Source organism: Aedes albopictus, chromosome 3 (genome assembly GCF_035046485.1).
Source record: "Aedes albopictus strain Foshan chromosome 3, AalbF5, whole genome shotgun sequence".
In the NCBI taxonomy this organism is placed as follows: Eukaryota; Metazoa; Arthropoda; class Insecta; order Diptera; family Culicidae; genus Aedes; species Aedes albopictus.
In genome coordinates, this window is record NC_085138.1 from 128,175,368 (window position 1) to 128,202,057 (window position 26,690).

At 39.4% G+C, this 26,690-nt stretch overlaps 1 protein-coding gene across 1 annotated transcript in view; it reads right to left on the reverse strand.

The window, feature by feature from the left end:
* Positions 1–26,690, reverse strand: part of LOC109400375 (uncharacterized) — a 533,446-nt gene that overhangs the window by 259,314 nt on the left and 247,442 nt on the right.

Below are 26,690 nucleotides of genomic sequence, written 5' to 3' on the forward strand. Positions count from 1 at the left end.
GTGAAGGCAACATATTTGGAAGACACGCGGTGCACTTAGCAAAGTTTCACGGTGCACCAAGTGCACCGCGGTGCACGATCTGAAAACCGCTGGTCTAACCCCAAAAAAACACCTACTTTTTGGTCGAACTTTGACGCTCTGTTTTAAATATCTTCAGAGGTTATAAAATTCCGTTCTCTGGTAAAACTACCTCTTCAATTAATTTAAATACATGCCCAATTGAAAAAAATGCGAATTTTCAACTTGATGTATTTTTTATTTGCGTAATTGTTCTTTAAAATCGCATAAAAAAGAGTTCCTCGAAAAATAGCCATTTTTTCATTTTTAAGAATTGCGCTAAACCACGGAAGAAATTTTTCTTGATAAAAATAATTTTCCTATATCATGAGCATTCTGGAAAAGAATATATTTGCGCAAAAATAAGAGAAAAAATTGAATATTTTTCCACAGTTATCGCTATTTGAAATTTTTAGGGGGTGTCCAAAATTTTAAAAACATATGTGCAATCTTTGAGATAAAAGTCCAATTTAAACGATTATTTTTTGAAAATCAGAACTGCCATTCTTTATTTTAAAGATTTATATAGCATCTCCAAAAATAAAATTATGTTTATTTCGAATAGATTATTTTTTAGGCAATGGTGAACGTTTATAGTTAATTTCCGATACAGTCCTTACAGAAGAAATTCCTGGCTACATCCTTGAAAAATTTCGTGGAGGAATTCCCGGAGAAATACTGGAGGAATCTCTGGAGAAATAACTGGAGGAAGCCCTGGAGAAATTCCTGGCGGAATCTCTGAGGAAATTCCTGGAGAAATTTTTGGAGAAATACTGGAGGAATCCCTGGAGAAATTCCTGGAGGAATCTCTGTTGAAATTTCTGGAGGAATCCCTGGAGAAATTACTGGAGGAACCCCTGGAGAAATTCCTGGCGGAATCCCTGAAGAAATTGCTGGAGAAGTTCCTGGAGTAATCCCTGGAGAAATACTGGAGGAACTCCTGAAGAAATTACTGGAGGAACCACTGGAGAAATTCCTGGCGGAATCCCTGAAGAAATTCCTGGAGGAATTCCTGTAGAAATTTCTGGAGGAATCCCTGGAGAAATTTCTGGCGGAATCCCTGAGGAAATTCCTGGAGAAATACTGGACGAATCCCTGGAGAAATTCTTGGAGGAATCCCTGGAGAAATTTCTGGAAAAATTGCTGGAGGAACCCCTGGAGAAATTCCTGGCGGAATCCCTGAAGAAATTCCTGGAGGAATTCCTGGAGAAATTCCTGGAGGAAACCCTGGAAGTAGCCCTGGAGAAATTCGTGGAGAAATCCTTGGAGACATTCCTGAAGGAACCCTTGAGAAACGCTGACTAAACTGTCAGTATATTGCTGTAGCAATAATTTAATTATTTGTCAAAGAAACTTATATAAGGAACTACGAATAATTCCTCAAAACACTACCGCAGAAATTTGCTTAAAAATTGACAAAGAAATGCTCAAAGAAATGCCAAAGAAATTTCCCAAAAATAGATTTGAGCGTAGAATGAGCATTTAGTTAAAATACCTAACATAAAGTAAAAACTAAAAAAAGATTTCGAGAATTTTTTAATAAACTTCTTAAAGAATCCAGAAATAAGTTGGCCATAAATTTTAAATAAAATATTGTCCGAGTTGCCGAAGGAATTTTGTTTCTCAACGTCTACCATATTCATATTTATTATAGTTCTAATCTGAGCCCGTTACGCCGGTACCTTTCTGCATCGCATCCGACTGCTACAGGCGCCCACCCGCCACCCCTTCTGTCGTATCATTGTTTGGTTCGCTCAATTGCTGTCACAGGTTTGAACTAAATGGGATAATGGGAGCGAAATGGGGAGACGAACTTTCCCAAATGTCTCATAAACGGCAAAGAATCCGCAATGCCGTTCGCCTACGAGGACCGATAATCGCACCCGTGTCCATCGTTCGATCGGAACGAAAACAAACCACCGATCACGGTAGGACACCCACACATTCTCAACATTTTCCCCAACCAATACAGATGCACGTTTTGCATGTATTGGTGACGCGAAAGTATGTGAACACCAATACATTCACAGCAACGTAGCAACCGATGACACCCACACATTGCAGCTTGTCAATGTGTGGTCAAAAATACTACTCGAATTTTTGTGCGCGCAGGCGCACCATCAAATAAGCGCGGAAAAGTGCTTCTACCGCCGACAAGCTACTTTTGCGCTTACAGCGTGAGCGTTTATGCACGGAATATGCGCGCTTTGTTTTGGGTGTAGGAGAAAATACGACTCGATACAATCGGCAAAGACCCCCGCGACGAAAAAAGGACTACGATTGGAAACTTGGAACATGGAATTGCAAGTCACTAGGATTCGCAGGATGTGACAGGATAATCTACGATGAACTACATCCCCGCGACGTCGACATCGTGGCGTTGCAGGAACTTTGTTGGACTAGACAGAAAGTGTGGAAAAGCGGGCATCGAGCGGCTACCTTCTACCATAGCTGTAGCACCACCAATGAACTGGGAACAGAATTTATAGTGTTGGGCAAGATGCGACAATGTGTGTTCGGGTGGCAGCCGGTGCATGTTAAAAGTTAAGGCCGTTTCTTCAACTACAGCATCATCAATGTCCACTGCCCACACGAAGGGAGACCTGATGACGAGAAAGAAGCGTTCTACGCGCAGTTAGAGCAAACATACGAACATACGCGCAGAAATGTACAGACCGGTAATCGGGCGAAACAGCCTGCACGCCGTATCTAATGATAACGGCCAGCGATGCGTAAACTTTGCAGCCTCCCGTGGTATGGTAGTCCAAAGCAGCAGTATGGAAGAGCAGCTTGGCACAGCTACACTTGAAGATGACAGGAGGTACATCCAATCCGCCATAGGTAGTACCTCGGCTACAGCACTAGGCTCTGAATCACAGAAACGACTGGTACGACGGCGAATGTGAACAGTTGAAAAATGAGAAGAATGCAGCATGGGCGAGAATGCTGCAACACCGTACCAGAGCGAATGAGGCAGAACTCAGTCTTTCGGATAAAGAAGCGCCAGCAGGAAGAACGAGATAGTGAAGCGATGGAAGAGCTGTACCGCGCTAAGGACACACGAAAGTTCTACGAGAAGCTGAACCGCTCGCGCAGAGGCTTTGTGCCACAAGCCGACATGTGCCGAGATAATCACGGGAATATTTTCACGAGCGAGCGTGAGGTGGTCGAGAGGTGGCGGCAGCATTACGATGAGCACCTCAATGGCGACGTTTGCAAGCGAAGGTGGCGTGGTTACAGATCTAGGCCCCTGACCTCCAAGAGATTGAGGAGGAGGAGGTTGGCCGGTTGAAGAACAGCAAAGCCGCTGGAGCAAATCAACTATAAAGCGAGCTTCTAAAATACGGTAGAGAAGCACTGCTGAGAGCTCTACACTGGGTCATTACCAAGATTTGGGATGAGAAAATATTGCCGGAGGAGTGGATGGAAGGTATCGTGTGTCCCATCTACAAAAAGGGCGACAAGCTAGATTGTGGGAACTCTCGCGCGATCACACTACTGAGCGCTGCCGCTGCCTACAAGGTTCTCTCTCAAATTTTATGCCGCCGTCTATCACCGATTGCAAGAGAGTTCGTGGGGCAATATCAGGCTGGATTTATGGGTGAAAGCGCTACAACGGACCAGATGATCGCCATCCGCCAGGTGTTGCAGAAATGCCGCGAATGCAACGTGCCCACACATCACTTGTTCATCGATTTCAAATCGGCGTGCAGATTATGGCAGCTATGGCAGATTATGCAAGAATACGGATTTCCGGATAAACTGATACGATTGATCAAAGCGACGATGGATCGAGTGATGTGCGTAGTCCGAGTATCAGGGACACTCTCGAGTCCCTTCGAATCTCGCAGAGGGTTACGGCAAGGTGATGGTCTTTCGTGCTTGCTGTTCAACATTGCTTTAGAGGGTGTAATTAGGAGAACAGGAGTGGAACGATTTTCACGAAGCCCGTTCATCTGCTTGGTTTCGCTGATGATAGTGATACAGTAAGGACCCGATTTTGTCAGCCCCATCCTGCGACAAACTTCTTCCTCTCATTATCTTACGGTCACATTTTATGCAATTAATTAATATTTATCATCGAACTACAGCTGAGATGCAGAACATAGAGGGATAAAAAATTTGAAAAACTGTTTAAGTTTTTGAAGAGAGCAAAAAATATATTACGGAATGGGGCTGACAAAATCGGGTCACTTATGTATTATTGCTCGTAAATTTGAGACGATGGCGGAAACGTACATCCGACTAAAGACTGAAGCCAGGCGAATCGGATTAGAGCGATTCCAAGCAACAGCATCAAAATTAAGGATTTTTTTAAATTCGTGATTATCTATTGAACTTAAACTTTGCACAGTTTTTCAGTTCTATCTAAATCGCCAATTTTCGATATCAAATTTTTATTTTGAATCACGACTAACTTTTCAAAAGGGTGTATGTGAAAATGGATCAAAAATATTCAAAAATCTGCACAGCCAAAATGGTTCGTTCGATTGCTATGAATTTTTCAGCAAAGTTAGATAACTAAATGGTGAGTCCTAAGCAGTCCTGCAAAATATCAGTCTCAGTGCCTGTTTTTCTGCCGAAAATGAATGACTGCGGCGGTCGTTTTCAGTTCCTCAATGTGGGAACTGACAGAGTCCGCGAGCTCCATTCGTGAGCGACCCAACAAGATCAATTCGCAATCATCCACACCCTACTCATGCTGAAAGGCCATTCGTCTCAAGCGGTGGCTTGTGAGAGTGAGTGCCCTATACGTTAGCACGGGTGAAAACACTCAACTACAGAAAATTGAATGGAAATTTGGCCCTGTCAGCTCTCGCTTTCAGCACGCTGCGTGCGAGTGTGAGTACCTATTTCATTTCGCTCCCGTGTTGCTGATCGGAAAGCAACTATGACAGGAAAACCAAAACGGAGAAACTGAAAAAAGCAAAATATCGCTATCATAAAGGCCTGTCGAAAAATTGCAGCACTGGTCCTAAGAAAATATACACTGCGAAAAAAATCTTTTTAACATGAAAAAATATAATTTTTGCCACAAAAACTCAAATAACTCAACTCCCTATCTTTTTACCAACGTATTTTTTTTAGGGAAGACGGTCCATTGTATTAGCAATCTACCATAAAAATTTGTTGATGGTAAACTAATAAACAAAAAAGTTATAACATTTCAAACATCTCACAATTTTCACATTTGGTAAATATTTTTTTCTGTGTAAATTATTTCGGTTAGAAATTGCAGTTTGATGTTGATTTTATTATTCAGCAAAGTTAGATAACTTCCTAAGAAAATAAACACTGTGAAAAAAATCTTTTTAACATTAAAAAACATCATTTTTGTCATAAAAACTCAAATATCTCAAAACTCTATCTTTTTATCAACGTAATTTTTCAAGGAAAACGGTCCATTGTATTAGCAATCTACCATAAAAATTTGGTGATGATAAACTAATAAACAAAAAAGTTATGACAATTCAAACATTTCACAATTTTCACATTTAGTAATAATTTTTTTTAGTGTAAATTATTTCGGCCGGAAATCGCAGTTTGATGCTGATTTTATTGTTAATGGCCTTGCGTGAGTAAAACAAGCTGTTTTTATTATGTATTATGTATATTATATGTACAGTAATGTTCCGATTTTATCACGCCCTCCGCGCATTAGTCGTTTATTTATTAATTTGCTGTTACATTTGAGGACAAGTGTTTTCCCTCTCCTTCAAGATGAATGTTGAAAGTGCGTGTTTTGCAACGTTAAAAATATTGAAATGGGTATAGATGTTGAAGAATATTTCAAAGCATTTTTGAAAAGGAGCGTGATTAAATTGTTTAAACAGATGTCGCTTATGGCATGACTCTCTGCACTTAGCACTTCTGGCAATTTCTCAGTTGTTGTCGTTTTCGAACTTCCTGCGCCCTGCTTTACCGATGATATACAGATTATTCGTTTGTCAAAGTCTAGACGGCAGGACGTGCAAATGCGTAAATTTGTATCCAATGTGGACATTTGGGCATAATTAGTATCTTTCAGTTTATCTATGGTGCTTTCGGTGAGATTTCGTAACTCTTTTGAACATTTTTTTTTCATCAAACGGTCAACAAGAGAGTGTTGAGTTGAAGACCTTTGAGAAAGCGACTGTTCATGTTGTTCGTTAGATTATAATAAACAAAATCACTTATTAGTTTTAACTGACTAGTTTCTGTTTGTCTGTGGTATGTACTTCTCATGCATTTGTTGTTGTTGAAGTTACTCGCATTCTTCCGATTATAAAGTCTGTTCTCTAAGAGGTAATTTTTTTTGCAGATAAACTAGACGTATACGCGTATATAAAACTTTTATTATACAGCTTTTGTCTTAAAAACAAGTTTAATTCCATTTCTCTTATATTCAACAGCTTTTCAACACTATCAAGGGTTTTTTTCACCAGTCACGTACAATAAAAAGTATGACATTTTCAATATTTTTGATCGCAACACTGGATCGCGTCTAAGTTTCAAATAGATACTATAGTAATTATGAATAATCAAACAAAAATATCATGAAAACAACTTGTTTAATTCAGGCGGTAGCCTTTACAATAAAATCAGTGTGCGCAACGGTACAAGACCCCCCGTTTTCTGACAATCGCTTTCGGTTCAACCGATTCGGTATCGGAACAACATGATGTGTCATATAGAATGTCAGGGAAAAATCGATACCTTTGTTAATACGTTCGTAGTAAATAGCCAGAATAATTGTTTTGAAAGCTAAACGTATTACCCTAAATTTATTATCCTAAATTTTATAATCAAACAGTTGTTAGCCTAAATGTGTTTCTAAACTAAAGTAAGTAATGCTTATACCTATTGAAATTGTTTGAATTCTAATTATTGCTTAACTTCTAAAGGGACATATAAAACAACTACATATTTGTTACAAGTAGACGGACAGTTAACGTAGAAGACAACAAATGTAAGTACTGTGAAATCTAAAACATGCAACTTGAAATTAAATAAAATATTTTGCAGCTTAAAGCCTACTCTAACAAACAAACGAGTTTGCTATTAAAAATCTGAAACGTGACCGTCTTTGTAACAATCAGCATCAAAATATAATTCTCGAAATAATTTACACAGAAAAAAAATTTGTTTTTTACTAAATGTAAAAATTGTGAAATGTTTGAAATGTCATAACTTTTTTGTTTATCAGTTTACCATCACCAAAATTTTATGGTAGATAGCTGATATAATGGGCCATTTCCCCTAAAACATTGACGTTTGTAAAAAGATAGGGTTTTGAGATATTTGAGTTTTAGTGACAAAGATCATATTTTTTTAAAGTAAAAAAAGAAATTTTTTACAGTGTATATTTTCTAAGGAACCATCATTTAGTTATCTAACTTTGCTGAAAAATTCATAACAATCGAACAATCCGTTTTTGCTGTACAGCTTTTAGAATATTTTTGAACTATTATCGCATACACCCTTTTGAAAAGTTAGTCATGAGTGAATATGAAGGTTTGATATCGAAAAATGACGATTTAGATGAAATTGAACAACTGTGCAAAGTTTCAGATATTTTTGAAATGGTCGCTCAGGATCGACTGACATGACTCCGTGGAATTCCTCATTACTCATTAATGTGTCGAAGACAAAGTACATGATGGCAAAGGGCTCCAGGGAGGAATCACCGCGCCCGCCACCCCGAATTTATATCGACGGTGATGAAATCGAGGCGGTTCAAGAATTCGTGTACTTGGGCTCACTGGTGACCGCCGACAACGACACCAGCTTGAGCTTGAGCTTGAGCTTGATTGACCGCCCGTAGATGCTACTCCAGTAGCGCCAGACCAGCTGGTCTCACACAAGGACCAATGAGATAACTGCCGGGGACTAGCAGGCATCTTCAGTGTGTGAGCGTTGGTGATCTTCTATTTTTAGGCGACAATGGCGCCTGCCACGTCAGGTTGCAGGTCAATGTGGGGAAGGGGTAAGGAAGTGATGATTGCAATCGTTTGTATCCACATCTGGCCGAATATACCTCTGCGCCAGCACAAACTCATGCGGATGTTGGAGTGTTGGTGGGAATTGGTTGGCAGAAGGTTCAGGTGATAGAATTGTGTGTTTTTTATTTTTTATTATTTTAAAGATGTGCGCCACAGTTCGCTTGATTGCATAACTTGTAGGCGTTTTCTAATAGGATTGTGACACTGTGCTGTGAAAGTTTGGAAGGAAGGGAAACGGCTTTTTCAACCCGTTTCTGTTCTAGCGACGGCTATGAACATGTTTATATACATGAGTTGTATATGTAGAGAGCAGAGAGAAAGTATATAGAAAGATACAAAGTAGGAGGAAAGGGACGGGCCAGGGATTGAACCCAGGACCTTCTGCATATAAATCAGAAGCGGTAGCCACTAGACCACCAAGCCCGTCCGGTGACCGCCGACAACGACACCAGCAGAGAAATTCAGAGGCGCATTGTGGCAGGAAATCGTTCTTACTTTGGACTCCACAGAACTCTACGATCGAATAAAGTTCGCCGTAACACGAAGTTGACTATCTACAAAACGCTGATTAGATCGGTAGTTCTCTATGGGCACGAAACATGGACCCTACGTGCAGAGGACCAACGCGCCCTTGGAGTTTTCGAACGGAAGGTGTTGCGTACCATCTACGGCGGAGTGCAGATGGAAGACGGGACTTGGAGAAGGCGAATGAACCACGAGCAGCATCATCTGCTGAGAGAACCAACCATCGTCCATACCGCAAAAATCGGGATGCCACCTCATTTCAGAGTAATTCCTATGATTCTTGGGGTTCAAGTTCGTGATCATAATCATTTTGGAACTGAAAAGTTGATTTTAGTTGTTTGGTACAGGGGGTGGCCAAAATGTTTGGGAAGGGCAACTTTTTTTCCCCCACAAGAAAGTTCAACATCCTTCAACTTTTCATAGAGTGCATGAAAAATTCTCAAATTTTGACTGTTTGTCAACCTTATATGTGTATCATTGGTACACATTTGAGATCGATTGATTAATATTTCGTGCAGTTAGAACCGTTTACGTAGAACACAATTTTTAAGACAGCTTATTTTTGAACATTCATATCTCAGAAACCAGTGAACCGAATTAAATGAAATTTTGCATGTTTATCAACAATATATTAATGCTTCACAATTTCTTAAAACATAGGTGCTTTTCAAACGTTTCAAAAAGCTATCATGGATTGACACTTTTTGGATCTTTTTCTGGATTCGGAAATATTCAAAATCAATTCGGAGTTCAAAAATTGGTTGTCTAAAAAATAGTGTTTTACGACAACGGTTCTAGTTTCGCGAGAGATTAACCAATCTCGCTCAAGTTTGTATGTACCAATGATGCACATATAATAGGTTGACAAACAGTCAAATTTTGAGAATTTTTGATGTACTCTATGAAAAGCTACAGTATGTTGAACTTTTTTGTGAGAGATAAAGAAGTAATTTATTCGACTGTCTTGTTCATGAGAAGTGTCCTCCTACGCCAAAAACTGCCAGTTCTACAGTATTCACGTAAAGCAATCAATTCAAGCGAAAGTAATCACTTGTTGCTTCCATGTTTACTTCAACCCCTCATACCCAGCAGCCAACAGTCAGTGTTCTGCACAGAAAAGGATTCCAATATGCGTGCGGCGAAGCCAAATTTCAATCCCGAAATTGACGCATGGAAAGCGAACCGGTATAAGGCCGACGTGTGCTTGGTCGATTTGAAATGACATGATGTCTTCACTTTCAAACATCCTATTTCGGTGTACACATATACAGGGTATGTACGTCTTGACGATGCGACGATAAGGATGATGGATATGGTGATATCCAAGAAAATTGAAGATGCTTGACGAGATGAGTAACTTTCATGTCTTTGCAGCAGATGGTGACAGCAACAGGGGACAGGTAGATTTTTATCAGATTAATATTTCCTCTTCAAAAGGATATTTGAGCCTCACAGCATAGGGTTTGGAAAATAAATTGGATTTAGTATACATATATTAAGGTGTCTCCAGGCAGCCCACTTAATCCTGAGAAAAGGATGTACCTTCATTGTATGGGAAATTACCTTCTCGATGAGTAGTTTGCTCATTCCAACATGAAGAATAAATCCCATGATGGAGAAGGGTTCGATCAATATGCAGATGAGCTCTGAGAGTTATTACAACGGTCTAGGCTGAACCGTTTCGGAATCAAGCTTTTAAAAATATTTCATCAGCTATGAAAACGATTCATCGACAGACCATTCAGCGTCAACCCATCGTTTATTTTATTCCGAATATTTCCGGGCAACTCTCTCTCTCTTCAACTCCGCCAACGCACCTAATTCTGTTTTTCTGAAAATAAACGCCACCAAACCAACAAGAGCCTACGACTTTGAAAACAAAACTGCCACCTCAACTCAACCAGGTTCCACTTCGGCTTCTGATTGAATCAGAGTGGGGAGTTTCCCGAGTACAGGTGGATCACAATTATATTATGTTAAAGCAATAATTGTATTTTGTCATTACAACATTACAATGTTATTTAGTTTAGACGACAACAGTGCAAAGTAGAGGTGCGAAGGAACGCCGAAGCCACTATTTAACGAGCCAAAACACGACGGGCCCAAACACTGGCGTTTTCATTATTATATCTTATTTTGAGTTCTACGATCCCTGGGTAAAACACGTATAGACAGCTGTTAATCAGATTAGCCAGACGGGCCCAGTTGAAATGCTGGTTTGAGCACTTTGAAAACCTCTTTCAAGCGTGAAATCTGTGCTACTGTGCGCCAGTGAAACCTGGTGTGTATCAATGGGGAACGTCAATTGCTTCAAGCCATCATCAATAACTGCTTGCGGTATATAATTCGTGCGAGGAGGCTTCACATCCAGATCTCTAACGTTAAACTCCATCGTCACAAAAGCTGCTACCGACAAAGAGTAAGTAGAGATCAGTCAGCCACACCATACGTAGATGTGTTACGAAAAGCGAAACCTACGACAAGAGTTAGATTGAAACCCAGTCATCGCTGCAGAAGTAGGCACAGAGAGCCAAGTATTGAATGTTTAATGGAGTACATACTTAGAATCTTTCAAGAGTGTTTTTTTTATTCTTCAACCACTTAACCTAATTTATAGCTTTTTTGTCCACTGCGTGAGTGCTTACAATTGGCAGCTGTTCTTTACGAAGGTACAGCTGCCTAAATGTATTCAATTCTAACTCTACTATATCGAACTGGTTGCTGTTGCGCTGCTGTCACTTTTCTACCCTGTCCATAGGTAGAATGATGAGCACGAGGGTGTTGATGTGTGGCTCTTGTTCCTTCTCCAGTCCAGTACGATTGGGGGTCCATTATGAGTTGCCGTTAGCCGATATCCAAGTTTCCTGGTCCGTTAGAGCATACGCTCAGAAGAGGGTCAGGGGTCAGCTGCTCTCGTGGGGAAAAGCAACTGACGAAACATTGGATGTACCGGGGCTGGGATCGAACCCATGACCATCCACTTATGAAGTGAACGTGTAGCCACTACGCTACGGGCCCCGGCTCTTCAAGAGAGTTGTCTAAGTATATTGCAGGTTCTTGATAGACTTTTTTGCCTTTCTCGTACACTAAGTGTACTGGAAAGGCTATATGTTCACTCCAAAAATGACTTTTTGATAGAAGGCCCGGAGGGTCGAGTCACATATACCAATCAACTCAGCTCGACGAATTGAGGTGATGTCTGTGTGTGTGTATGTATGTGTGTGTGTATGTGTGTGTACAAAAAAAACTCACATCACTTTTTGGCAGTAAACCTCAACCGATTTTAATGACCAACGGTTCATTCGACGCGGAATCTGGTCCCATTGTTTCCTATTGAAAATGGTTCGAATCGGTCCGGCCGTTCCGGAGTTATGGTCATTTAGGTGTTCCGGATCGGTACCCCAGGAAGGGGCCAGATATGAAAACGATACAAACCCATTCATGCGACACATCAAACCGCGGCACTTTCGAAAACATGATGAATGGTAAACAGGAAAATAGTCTCGGACCATATCTGAACCGGTAGTGTTCCGGAACCGGTTCCGGGTGACCCGCCGGAAGTGGCCAAATATGAAAGTGAACCAAACCCATACATGCGACACATCAAACAGCGGATTTTTCGATAACCTGATAAACAGTAGGCAGGAAAACATTCTCAGACCATATTTGAACCGGTAGTATTCTGGAACCGGTTCTGGGTGTTCCGCCGGAAGTGGCTAAATATGAAAGTGAACCAAACCCATGCATGCGATACATCAAACAGCTGCTTTTTCGATAGCCTGATGAACAATAGGTAGGAAAATATTCTCGGACCATATATGATCCGGTAGTATTCCGGAACCGGTTCCTGGTGACCCGCAGGAAGTGGCCAAATATGAAAGTGAACCAAACCCATACATGCGACACATCAAACAGCGGATTTTTCGATAACCTGATAAACAGTAGGTAGGAAAACATTCTCAGACAATATCTGAACCGGTAGTATGCCGGAACCGGTTCTGGGTGTTCCGCCGGAAGTGGCCAAATATGAAAATAAACCAAACCCATGCATGCGATACATCAAACAGCGGCTTCTTCGATAGCCTGATGAACAGTAGGCAGGCAAACATTCTCAGACCATATCGGAACCGATAGTGTTGTAGAACCGGTTCCAGATGTCACGCCGGAAGTAGCCAAGTACAAAAGTTAACCAAAACCTTACATGCGACGCATCAAATCGCAAGTTCTTCAGGCAACCGGATAAACGGTTAATAAAAGAAAATAGTTTCAGATCAAATTTGGAACAACCGATAGAATTCCGGAACCGGTTCCGGGTGTCCCACAGGAAGTAGTCAAATGTAGTAGATATCAAAACCCATGCCTGCGGCACATTAAACAGCGACTTTTTGAATAACGTGATGAACGATTAGCCAGCAAATAGGCTCAGACCACAACGAAGATCTTTATAAAGGGGTTGAGGGCTGTTCGGGTTCGTTTGGAAGTTGACCATCAATGTTAACTTCTTTTCCCGATCAGCCTAGATAGCTGTGTAGTGTCGGTAGCGGTTGTCTCAATTGGCTAAGAATAACACTACGGATCGCCTGATCCAGTGGTAAGAGTCCACTAAACAGGTGACCCCTAATTCATGGTGTTATGCGGCTTTATGCTTACCGTGCAAAAGAATGAATGGTTAGGGGGGTCTAATAAAAACCTAACCACAAACGGAGCCTGTGGAGAATTAGGGCGTCCTCCACAGTATTACGCCCTTACTGCGCTAACCGGAGCAATGGTGCAGTGGACCTTGCGTTTCTCCGAGATAATCAGTTGCCCTTCTTAAGTCTCAAATTTGAGGCTAAATAAGGGCGGGGTTATTCAAATGTTGTAAATTAGCTTACATTACTACCTATATGGGTTCGCTTAATGCGTTTTCGCCATTGGCGTTTTTCAATTGACACCAATTTGGTTCGTCGTTGATGTTTCCTTTTTGTGCTGTAATTGTGAAGAGTGTAATCCAGTCTAGTTTGGGTAGTGGCTACGGCTAGGAAACCTCAGATCAATTTTCAGCGTAAAAAGCGTGTGTAGCCGAAGTGGATCTACTTCAAAAAGTTCAGCTTTGTTTTTTTTTCATTATAGATGAAGTGTCGTGCCTCGAGCATGCTATATTTTGGAATAACGTTAACAGTATGTTTCAACCTCTCCTTATGGATGCCTTCAAGCAAGCTCTTGTTTTCAGCATCTTTTTGCTGATATTTGGCAGTATTGCTACGATCATCATATCATTTGAAGTAGCTCAAACATTGATTTGAGATGCTTCAGTTTGATTGAATACTTGGGCAGTACAGTTCATTGTTAACTTAACATAGAATTGCACCTAACCCAACTCTGCATGAGCAGAATTTGTCATGAGTTGACTGATTGGCATGTGTCAGATGAGGAATCTCCATTTGACCTTCTTTGCACTTTTGAGTGTTCCTTCGCAAACTTTGCGTATTCAGGCGTCCCTGCTCAGCAAACTAGGGAACCTGTAATAATTGGTTGCGATTACATTTTATGGATAGCTCGCTTCCATTGCTACTCCAAGAGAGTTTTATTGTGGTTTTGTTATTACAACGCCCTTCATTGTGGTATACCATAGCTATTGCTTTGAAAGAAGCTTGTCCTCTGCGGTCTGTGCGGACCGCAAGAGGTGTTCCTGAATGGAACTCGAACCTGTTCAAGTTCAAAATATCTTCGGATAAACCAGTCTTTTGTATAGCTACGAATCTTTAGCTTCCACCCCGAGGATTGTAGCTATAGAATCGGTTTAGTGGGCACTAAAAAGCTCTGCTTACTTCAAATCTCCTGGAGCGAATGGGGCTTTGTCCTATTTTTCTCCAGAGGGATTTGAGTTTTTCAAACATGTTTTGAGCTCTTGTAGTTTTCTATTGGGTTTTTTTCATGGCGTAAAATTACTCTGTAGTTTTATCCCGAAAGGATGCGTGCGTTGTAAAAAGAAGGAATAAGTTCCAGATTTATCTGGTTACCTCGTTCTTTCTGAAATGCTTGAAACGCATTGTCGAATATCACATCTGTGATGTTCGTCTGGCTAACATGCCTGTTCATGTGAACTCACATGTTTCCCAATTTGGGATGTCCACAGTGACTCTTTACGCAATGTTGTATACGTTTTCAAGAAAGCACTCGCTCAAACGTAGTTTTTGCTTGGGTGATTTCTTGAATATTGAGGATGCTTTTGATGACGTGCCTTTCTATGTCATATTGAAAGTCGCATGACGTCGCAAGCTACCTCCAATGAGCTATAGGCTCTCTTTACGCTTATGCGTTTTACAGTGTCCTTTTCAGGGCACTGATTAACCCCGTTGTGATATGGGCTATGAGCTCTCGTTGCGCTTATGCGTTCATTCCCTCTTCTAGGGCACCCCTTCCTATTTCATCACCTTTCCCTTTCCCAATTCCCATCCCTTGTCCCATTCTCCCTCAGGTAAATGATGAAATAGGTTCATATGTATGGCGATGGCACAAATGTCCCAAATGGAGGATAACGTGCCTCTGGAGCCGGCCTTCTGATACCTGATACCTGATAAGTTCTTCAGGCAACCGGATAAACGGTTAATAAAAGAAAATAGTTTCAGATCAAATTTGGAACAACCGATAGAATTCCGGAACCGGTTCCGGGTGTCCCACAGGAAGTAGTCAAATGTAGTAGATATCAAAACCCATGCCTGCGGCACATTAAACAGCGACTTTTTGAATAACGTGATGAACGATTAGCCAGCAAATAGGCTCAGACCACAACGAAGATCTTTATAAAGGCTACCGATAGTGTTCCGGGACCGATCTAGGGTGTCCAGCCGGAAGCATGCGACACATCAAACCGCGGTCTTTTGTAAACCATGAGGAACGATTAGCAAGAAAATAGGCTCAGACCACATTAGAGGCTACCGATAGTGATGCAAAACCAGCATTGGGTGCTTCGCAGGAACTACAAAAATGAACAAAGTCAATGCAAGCGATAAATATGTGTAAGAGAACAAAATCTTGACTGAACTAAGGCCACATACATACAGACGTCTTACTCTACTCACTCTCCATTGGAGTGCTGCAGTGCTGCAATTTTTCGACAGGCCTTTATGATAGCGATATTTTGCTTTTTTTCATTTTCTTCGTTTTGTTTTTCCTGTCAGTGTTGCTTTCCGATCAGCAACACGGGAGCGAAATGCAATAGGTACTCACACTCACATGCAGCGTGCTGAAAGCGAGAGCTGACCGGGCAATTTTCTGTATTTGAGTGTTTTCACCCTGACACTGATATTTTGCAGGACTGCTCTCCATCGTCCTTGTTTTCAACGGTTGAATCAAATATTAATCGTTTTTGCTCGTTTGACGTCTACTCACTACCAACATCAAGCCAGCAGCGGCTTGTGAAACGCAACCTGATTAGCATTTGGCGATTTTTTTTTGTAACGATGAATATAATAGCAATATGCTACAATTGATATGCATTTGTTTTTCTGTACTAAAGCAATCTCATCAAATCACTGAGGTGTAAAAATATACAGTAGGATAGGTCAACGTTATATGAGAAAATTAAAATTATCGCATCAAAGCTTTTTCAATCCTCTTTTGCGTCTAAAACTACTGGGAATTTTTTTATGGGATTTAGATGGGCAATTTCACTTGATTGCATTTTTTGTCAAATTTTACATGAATTTTGAAACCTATGATAATAAAATATAGCCTAAAGTGTGAAGAAAAAATATTGCTTTTCTAAATAGGGTATTCTCAGGATTCAGGAACAGTTCGCATTACGTCGACGGAAATATCATGCTTCGGAATGATGGCCCATGCACAGAAACTAGCTAAACAAATCAATAGTCGAAGATTCCAAAAACAGGGACCGAATTCTAGACCGTCCGATAGGTAGGAGATTGTCCGCATCACGACGGTTTCAAACCGAACGGACTCAATAAATACCAAAACTTCCGTGTGACATTTTTAAGTTAATCAAGGCCATCTTGACTAGGAAACCTTGACCGATTGAACCCTTGAAAAGTCCCCATACGGACCGAAACGTCGGAAAAAATCATTAACTAGTGTTTTCGATTCCCCCAAAAGGCTGAAGCCAACATTGTGAAGCAAAATCATCCCAGTCGTATCCCAACCAAGGAAAGATCATGAGTACATGTTCGACGAGAAAGGCACTATCACCACTAGGTGGATTAATCTGGTTTTTTTAAGTTGGTGTTCGTTGATATGTTATGTGTACATAACTGCTAACAATAATTAATATTTTTTGGATTTTTCGCCGTACAAGTTTTATTCGCTACAGGTTATTGAAACGCTGAAAAATCTTTAAAAAACAACAATTTGTCCAAAACTTTAATTTTTGAGATGTATTCATTCTACAATATTTTCAATAATGCTAGACATTTTTCAATTTTTTTCATGCTGTTCTAAACTTGACTGTATTGTGAAGATTTGATAGAAGAACCGAAATGATAAGACCAAACATGCTTCGAGATAGAGCACCCTGAATGTTTATAGTTAATTTCCGATACACTCCTTATGCGACCGGTACATGAAGACGTGAAGTGCAACGAGCTAGATAGGTCGACCAAGTGGAGGACGATCTGCGGACCCTACGCAGAGTGTGGAACTGGAGACAAACAACCATGGACCGAGTGGAATGGAGCCAGCTACTATGTACAGAAGAGGCCACACCGGCCTTAGTCTGATCGGTAAGGTAAGTAAGAGAAAGCTCACAGTTAATAACTGTGGAAGCAGGTTTTGTCTTAGTTGGGACATTACCCCATAAAAGGGTCTTTCTTGCCCTTCAAATTCACTGCATATTTGCCTTGTAGCTGCCAGTTTCCATCCTTCCTAGGCGAATAAAACTATTAACAAAAACTTTATCGACGGGAAATAGTTATTTATTTGATAAATTTATCAGCTTCTACTGCGTTCTGCAGCAGTGAAATTCAACTTTGAAGTGCTACACAGCATTTGTGGAGTGTGAATTCAACACGTGAATCTGACAAAGCAAAAATTGAACGATGATGAAGATCAATTTGGCTACCTGTTGCGGTTGCCTTCGTCGTACGCGAAACGAGAAAAGTGTAGTAGAGTAAGTGGAGTCACGTGGCTGCTTATCGGTAGTTATCATCTTTTTGCATCCATCTAATAAAGCATTGGCAAAAGTAAGTTGAAACATCTGTAATGATTGGTTATTTTCCGGCTAATGTGGCGCGAATCAGCGCATATGACGAATTAAATTTTTACCATACCACTAAAATGTTGTTACATACGCTAATAAGAATCCTCACTGGAATCGCCAGTAAATCCCACTAAATTTTCCAGCCCACCACTCAGAGCTCTGTAAAATATAACAAGATAGCCCACAGAATTTGAGTCGGAATATCATCACTCTTCTACCGTAGGCTGAACCGCGATCTTATCAGACATAGACCATACCTTTGTTCTAACTGCAATCTCTTTGTGAATTCCCCAGATCCGCAGCGAAATTCCTCCCCAAATATCAGCCAGCATTCCCATCAGAACGCTCCAGAGTAACATTTGAATCTCATAATTCGAGGGTCTCCAGTTAGCCTAGTGGTTGAAGCTATGGATCGCCAATCCGGAGACGGCGGGTTCGATTCCCGTTCCGGTCGGGAAAATTTTCTCGACTCCCTCGGCATAGAGAATCAATTTCATGCAATGGCAGACAAGAAAGACCTTCAATTAATAACTGTGGAAGTGCTCAAAGAACCCCAAGTTGAAGCGAGGCTGGTCAAGTCCCAGTGGGGACGTCGAGCCATAACTCATGAACAAAATCATTCATGTATAAGTAACACATACTTTAGAAAAGCAAGTATGATACTAAGTCACCTTAGATTGTGTTTTCCTGCGGTAATATCTTTAGAAGTTTCTTCATAAGCTCCTTTTGAATCTGTTTCGACAATTCCTTCGGGAATTGATTAGGTAACTCACTTTATAATTATTTAAAACAATCCTTCAATATCTCCATCGGTAATTAATTTGGACATTCTTAAAGTAAATCATTTGGAATTTTCTTCAAAAACTCATTTGGAAGATTTTTTGGAAATTCCTGTGGAAATGATTTTGGAAATTGATTTAGGAACTTTTTTGGATTTTTTTTTTATTCTTTCGGAAATCTTTTTTTGCATTTCTCATGCAGTTTTTCAACTGCTTGGAAATTTCTTTGAAAAATCCTTTGATAACTACTTTGAACAAAAACCTAGACTTACTTGAGTGGCTTGACTGGCTCAAATAAGAAAATGGACAAATCGAGATGGAATTTGCGAAAAAGTGACTCGTTTTATCGGTGAGACTCGAACTAACGACTCCTAGTTAGAGCCCGATCGAGAGGATGAGTAAATTTTTCGTCACTACAATTTTTCCACATATCGCTCACGCCAGTATTAGTTAAGTTGAGCTTTTAAAATTAATTTAAACTACCATTTGGCTATTTAGGCCGCAAACATTGATAGGTAAATACAAAAATAACTCCTTTGGATTTGATGCGGCAATTGATTTTTAAATTCCCTCCTTTAATGGAAACCTTCAATTCTTTTTTTTTTCTTTTATTTTCCTGGCAAATTCATTCAACACTGGGGCACGTTGGGTGAAGTACTAGAGTGCTAATAATACTATAGCCATTCCATAAAAAAAAAACGATATGGTGTAACTCCTATTGTCGTGATACTTTGTGGGCTCGTAGTTCTTCGAAAATAATTAGACCCGTATTTTTTTATCTCGTCATTTTCAGATAAGGTGATCTTAAAAATCAAAACTTAAAAAAAATTAAAAAAATCCATAACTTTTGAACCAGTTGACCGATTCCAAACTTCTTATTTTTTGTTTAAAATCTATTGAATTGTAGTTATAAGGAAAAATACGTTGAAGGGGGGGGGGATTTATTTTATTACCGTACGGGTTTGGGCCGAAGAGTCCCACATTTTCATGAAACTTTTTCATGGTTATATGAACAACAAAAACCCAGATTAATCCACCTAGCAGTGATAGTGCCTTTCTCGTCGAATATGAACTCATGATCTTTCTGTCAACGTTAGCCAAAATGTTCCTGAATCCTGATAACATTTTATATGGAAAAGCAACAATTTTAACAGAGCCGTTATCGATTTTTCAACAGCAAAATAGAGCTGAGAAATTTCAGACCTTTCAGTAGACTGCTTGATCACCTTAACCCTCGGGTCATTATGAGTCCATTCCATTCGCTACGGCAGCGAGTTGAACATCAGCTAAAGCATGAAGAAGGTTAACTTTATTTACAATCACAGATCACTTTGTGATCTTCGACAATTTTTTTTTCAACTCACTTCAGACTACATTTTATTATCATTGGTAACACGATTCATGTAAAATTTGACCCCCCTGCGAGAAAAAATCAGAAAAAGAAAATTTTCCATTTAATTTTAAATCGCAATGAGAAGAGCGACCAAGCCGCACCCAAATTGTGGGCAGTAATTTGAAAGCAAAAGGAGATTGAAGATAGAAAAAACTTTATTCGGTGTTGTTGCGATTAAATTATAATTTTTCCATAAAATGTTGATCCATCGTACTATATATGTGCACCGCAGGAATCTAAATTGGTGTTATTTGATGGGATCGCTTTGGTCACGATTTTGTTTTCTTGCATATATGAAGACTTTGACGATTTATTGACTTATAATCCAACCCAACGTTTACAGCCTATCAAAAAAGCCACGATTTGATTTATCGCTTTGACATTTATTTTGTTCACTTTTATATTTCCGCTATTTAATATGCTTGCATGGGATTTTATCAATTTTACGTTTGACCACTTCCGACGGGACACCTGGAACCGATTCCGGTTATCTCAAATATGGTCTGAGACTATGTTCTTGTCAACTAATCATTGGGTTACCCAAAAAGACGAAAATTAATTGATTTGCTTCTATTTAATCACTTCCGATGGAACACCCGCAACCGATTCCGAAATACTATTACAAGTTCTAGATGTGGCCTGAGACTATTTTCTTGTTGACCGTTCATCAGATTATCTAAAACGCCACTATGATTTGATTCCCTTCTATATTTTACCACTTCCGGCGGGTTACTCGTCTCGTCACCAGTTCTGCAACACTACCGGTTCTCTCAAATATGGTCTTAGATTATTTGCTGGCTAACCGTTTATCATGTTTGTTGATGAAACAACTCGAAGAACACAGATTTCCGAATTTTAAACGATATATTTAACTGCGTTAAAATTTCCTAGAATGGATACATGAACATAAGAAGAGCAATAGTTTGTGTGAATTACCTTGCGACTTACGTTTAGTGGTTCTGTCGTATTCTGACCCGAAATAAGAATTCTGTTGGCGGTTATATTGCGGAGTCCTGCTCAAAATATGATCTAAATCAGCGAATTGTAAATCATAAATCACCGTGGATTTCAAATCTCACCCTTCAAGGAATTACACACTATCTATAAAACGCCGCTTCCAATGGGAATGATAGTTCGCCTAACCTATTTTCAATTCTAGGAACAAATTTAAGTTTATATTGACATAAGTTCAAGAAATTATTAGTGATTTTTACCTATTTTTACCAATTCACTATACCGCAATATTTCAATGGCAAATAGTCTTCAAATGGCAATTTAAAGTATGATTTTATAGATAATAATGACTTTTTAGTAAGCAACAAATTCAATGTGTTACGCTTCAAATTTACATTCTTCTCATCTCTCCCTACAGTCACTTTCTTTGACAGAATATAAACTTCACACGATCTATCAGATGACATTGGTGCGTTTAGTGGATGCGATCGATGACGAGGGGCGTTCGCAACAATGTTACTGAATAGGTCATTGATATATCGCATGTAGGGTCTGGGACCATTTGGGCAGGATCACCTAATTTGGGCACTTGCTGCTGTAACTCAGTCAATTTTGAACCGATTGACTTGATTTTTGAGACACGATCAGTTACTAGCCATGTGCAAAAAATCATGTCAATCAGTATCTAGCCATGTGCAAAAAATCATGTCAATCGGTTTGAAATTGACTGAGTTATAGCAGCAAGTACCCAAAATAGGTGCTCCTGCCCAATTGGTCCCAGACCCTATTGGTTCTCTTTTACTTTTAACCATTTCTGGTGGGACACCACTGCGTCTATTTTCTTGCAACTGTTCATCATGTTACCTAAAAAGCCGTGATTTGAGGTATCGCATGTATGGGTTTGGTTTCACTTCCGGCACGAAACCGGTTGCGGAGCACTGCCGGAAGTCTCTTAAATAGTCTGAGCCTATTTGCTTGCTATCATTTATTACGTTATCAAAAAAAGCCGCGCTTTGCTGTGTCGCATGCATGGGTTTGGTTAAATTTTATATTTGACCACTTCTAGCGGGACATCCGGAACCGGTTCCGAAACATTACCGGTTTAGATATGGTCTGAGTATTTTTTATGTCAACCTTTCATTGGGTTATCAAAAATGTCACGCTTTGATATGCCGCATGCATGGATTTGGTTCACTTTTATATTTGGAAACTTCCGGCAGGACATCTGGAACCGGTTCAGGAACACTACCGGTTCCGATATGGTCTGAGAATGTTTTCCTGCTTACTGTTCATCAGGTTATCGAAAAAGCCGCGGTTTGATATGTCGCATGCATGGGTTCAGTTCACTTTTATATTTGGCCACTTCCGGCAGGACACCCGGAACTAGTTCCGGGATATTACCGATTCAGATATGGTCTGAGGCCATTTTTTTGCTTACCGTTCATCAAGTAAACGAAAATGCCGTAGTTTGGTGTGTCGCATTAATGGGTTTAGAGCGTTTTCATATCTGGCCCCATCCTGGGGTACCGGTCCGGAACACCGAAATGGCCATAACTCCGGAACGGCCGGACCGATCCGAACCATTTTCAATAGGAAACAATGGGACCAGATTCCGCGTCGAATGAACCGTCGGTCATTAAAATCGGTTGAGGTTTACTGCCAAAAAGTGATGTGAGTTTTTTTGTACACATACACACATACACACATACATACACACACACATACACACACACAGACATCACCTCAATTCGTCCAGCTGAGTTGATTGGTATATGTGACTGGACCCGCCTTCTATCAAAAAGTCATTTTTGGAGTGATCATATAGCCTTTCCAGTACACTTAGTGTACGAGAAAGGCAAAAACATAAAAAAATTCAGGGTCGCCTATTTTCCCGAAAAACTCAGGTGGATTTTTTTTCTGTTTTCCACTGGCACTAATTACTCTGAAAAATCGTAACTCAAGAACGAAGCATCGTAGAAACAAAGTTTTTTTTTTAATAAAAGAAATATTTCTCAGAAATAAAAAAAAAATGAATTGGAAATAGTTTTTCGCAATTTTATTCACCGTTGAGAAAATTCGTAAAAAAAAGCTGGAAAACTATGTCCGAATTCGTGGAAAATTTCCAAAAAAAAAATTTTTTGAGAAGTTTATTTTATAAGCTTAAAACACTTAAATATTTGGTATGCATTTTTATTTCGTTTTTGAATTATGGCCAATTTTGTTAAAAAATATAAGCCATATAAGCCTTTTTTTAAATCATAACTCAAGAACGAAGCATCGAAGAAACAAAGTTTTTTAATGAAAATGGAAGCAAATTTTCTCAGGAATCCAAAAAAAATATGAAGTGGAAAAAGTTTTTCACAATTTTTTTTACTATTGTGAAAATTTATAAAGAAAAGTCGGAAAAACTATGCCCGGACAAGCGGAAAATTTTCAAACAAATATTTTTGAGAAGGTAATTTGATTGCTGAAATTTTTGGAATGCACTTTTTTTCGTTCCTGAGTTATTGTCAATTTTGTGAAAATTTGAACATATAATATAGGCTTACTCGGTCATTTTTCACAAAATTTGCCATAACTGAGGAAAAAAAGGTGCGACAATGATTTTATTGCCCTTTTCCGGCTATACCAGTCGGAACTTGAAGTATGTTTAGGCAAAGTACGTTTAATTGGCAAATTGAGAGATAAATTTGTGAAAAAATTACCACTTGTTTTGGTGGGATTCGAACCCACGACTCCGTTATCGCTAGTCCGGCGCTTTAACCAACTAAGCTACAGAACAAGTTACAACTCTGCAGAATAGAAAGTCAAACTGGATTCGAAGCACCACCCTAAACCGGGTCCGTCTTTCATAACTTTATCTCTCTTTCGGCTCTTAGATGCCAATCTCCCGCACTCTCGCGGCCTACGAACAACAAGAGTGCGCGTATTGTTTTTAGAATGTTGATATTGAAGCTCGACTGACACATACTTCGTCACCAACCATATGATCGGTGCAAACTCAGTATGCGTTGAGCGCTCAACGCGGACGGACGCACGGCCGTCCAACACTTATTGTTCGTAGGCCGCGAGAGTGCGGGAGATTGGCATCTAAGAGCCGAAAGAGAGATAAAGTTGTGAAAGACGGACCCGGTTTAGGGTGGTGCTTCGAATCCAGTTTGACTTTCTATTCTGCAGAGTTGTAACTTGTTCTGTAGCTTAGTTGGTTAAAGCGCCGGACTAGCGATAACGGAGTCGTGGGTTTGAATCCCACCAAAACAAGTGGTATTTTTTTCACAAATTTATCTCTCAATTTGCCAATTAAACGTACTTTGCCTAAAAATACTTCAAGTTTTTACGTCTAAAAAAAGTGCATTCCAAAAAATTTTCCGAGAGTTTGGTTATAGTTTTTCGACTTTTCTTTACGAATTTTCTCAACTGTGGAAAACTTTTTCCACTTCATATTTTTTTTATTTCTGAGAAAATTTTCTTACAATTTCTAAAAAAACTTTGTTTCAACGATGCCTCGTTCTTGAGTTATGATTTTTCAAAGTATGTAGTGTTTGGGGAAAACATCCACCTGAGTTTTTCGGGAAAATAGACGACCCTGAATTTGTCTCAATTTTTTTTTTTTTTTGATTCATATATCCATGAGCCCTGCCTGTGGAAAAAGTTTCATGAAAATCTGGGACCCTTCGGCCCAATTTGTACGATAATTAAAAAAAATCCAGGGGCCAAACTGTGTTTTAGTGCAAAAAAATGTATTTATTTTGGTTTTTTCACGTTTTGACGGTTTCGGGACCAAAGGGGTACCCTGGTTTGATATTTTTATCGGAAAAACTCAGGAAATTGGGCGCAACATATTAAAAAATCAGAGATATGTTGTATTTTTTTTTTTAGTTTTTGAGACATGATCTATTGAATATAGAAAATCATATATTTTAATACTAGCTGCTCTTAAATTGCCTGATATTGTAATTTTCATAAAACTGTATTGCTTTATTGAGCGATTCCTGATATTTTTGGTATCCATAGTGTAATAAAGAAACAAAATATAATCAAATTTAAAAAAAAAATGTTTTGTATGGGAATATTTGGCCTTTTATTTTTCAAAAATCATATCTTAAACACTAAAAAACATAAATCTCTGTTTTTTTGATATGCTACGCCAAATTTTCTGATGAAAATATAAAACCAAAGTACCATTTTGGTCCGAGACCATGGAAACGTAAAAAAAAAATGCATATGTTTTAACCCAAAACACAATTTAGCCCCTTCGACGTATTTTCCCTTCCTTCAATTTAATAGATTTCAAACAAAAAAAAGTTTAAAATCGTTCAATTGGTTCAAAAGTTATGATTTTTTGAAAATTTAGCTTTTTGAAACTGTGATTTTCATGACCACCTTATCTAAAAATTGCTCACCCTACAGACAAAATAAAAAAAACGTCTATTTATTTTCAAAGAACTACGAACCCACCAAGTTTCACGTCAACCGGAGTTGCACTATATCGTTTTTATAAGGAATGGTTGACTAGAAGTACTAGTAATGAGCTCATTTTTTGTATGGTGAGTAGGTAAATTCACCTTTTCCGCAAGTAAATAATGCAAAAAAGTGTGGGTTTTATGATTCATTACATAATTTGATGCTGTTTGAACAAAACTTTGGGAAACTGTATTGTTACATTTCTTGCTTCTTCAACAACACAGTTACCCAAATTTTTACTCAAACAACATCAATTGAGGCAGGGAATCAATGCAGTTCAATGCAGAAACGAATAATTTATCATCTCCTCATGCAAAAATTAAGTTCATTACTACACATGCAGTATTTCACTGTTTGTGTCCTATTCCGATTGATAATTTTCAATTTTCCAATGAAATTATGTGAGACATTTTCATGGTCAATCAATGGCCAGGAGAAATCATAATGATATTACCAGAGGAATTTTCGAAGAAAACGATCAAGAAACCGTGGAAGTAATTCCTAAATAAAAAAACACTGAAAAATTTCCAGCTAAATGGCCTAGGAAACTTCGAGAAGAAATGTCAAAAAAGTTACCTGAGAAATATCGAACAAAACTCAAAAGAAATTTACGCATGATTCATCAAATTGCCAAGCTTGCCCAAAAATTTAACGAGAAAAATTCCTAAATAATTCCCAAAGGAACAGCTGGATTTATATTTTTGCCTTTCTCGTACACTAAGTGTACTGGAAAGGCTTATATGTTCACTCCAAAAATGACTTTTTGATAGAAGGCCCGGAGGGTCAAATCATATATACCAAACGACTCAGCTCGACTAATTGAGGTGATGTCTGTGTGTGTGTATGTGTGTGTGTATGTGTGTGCGTGTGTGTGTGTGTCTGTATGTGTGTGTACAAAAAAACTCACATCACTTTTTGGCAGTAAACCTCATCCGATTTTAATGACCGACGGTTCATTCGACGCGGAATCTGGTCCCATTGTTTCCTATTGAAAATGGTTCGGATCGGTTCAGTTGTTCCGGAGATATGGCCATTTAGGTGTTCCGGAACGGTACCCCAGGAAGGGATCAGATATGAAAATGCATCAAACCTATGCAGGCGACACATCAAACCACGGCATTTTCGATAACCTGATGAGCGGTAAGCAGAAAAATAGTCTAAGACCATATCTGAACCGGTAGTGTTCCGGAACCGGTTCCGGGTGTCCCGCCGGAAGTGGCAAATATCAAAGTGAACCAAACCCATGCAAGCGACACATCAAACCACGCCATTTTAGATGACCTGATGGACAATGAGCAGGAAAACCATCTCAGACCATATCTGAACCGGTAGTGTTCCGGAAC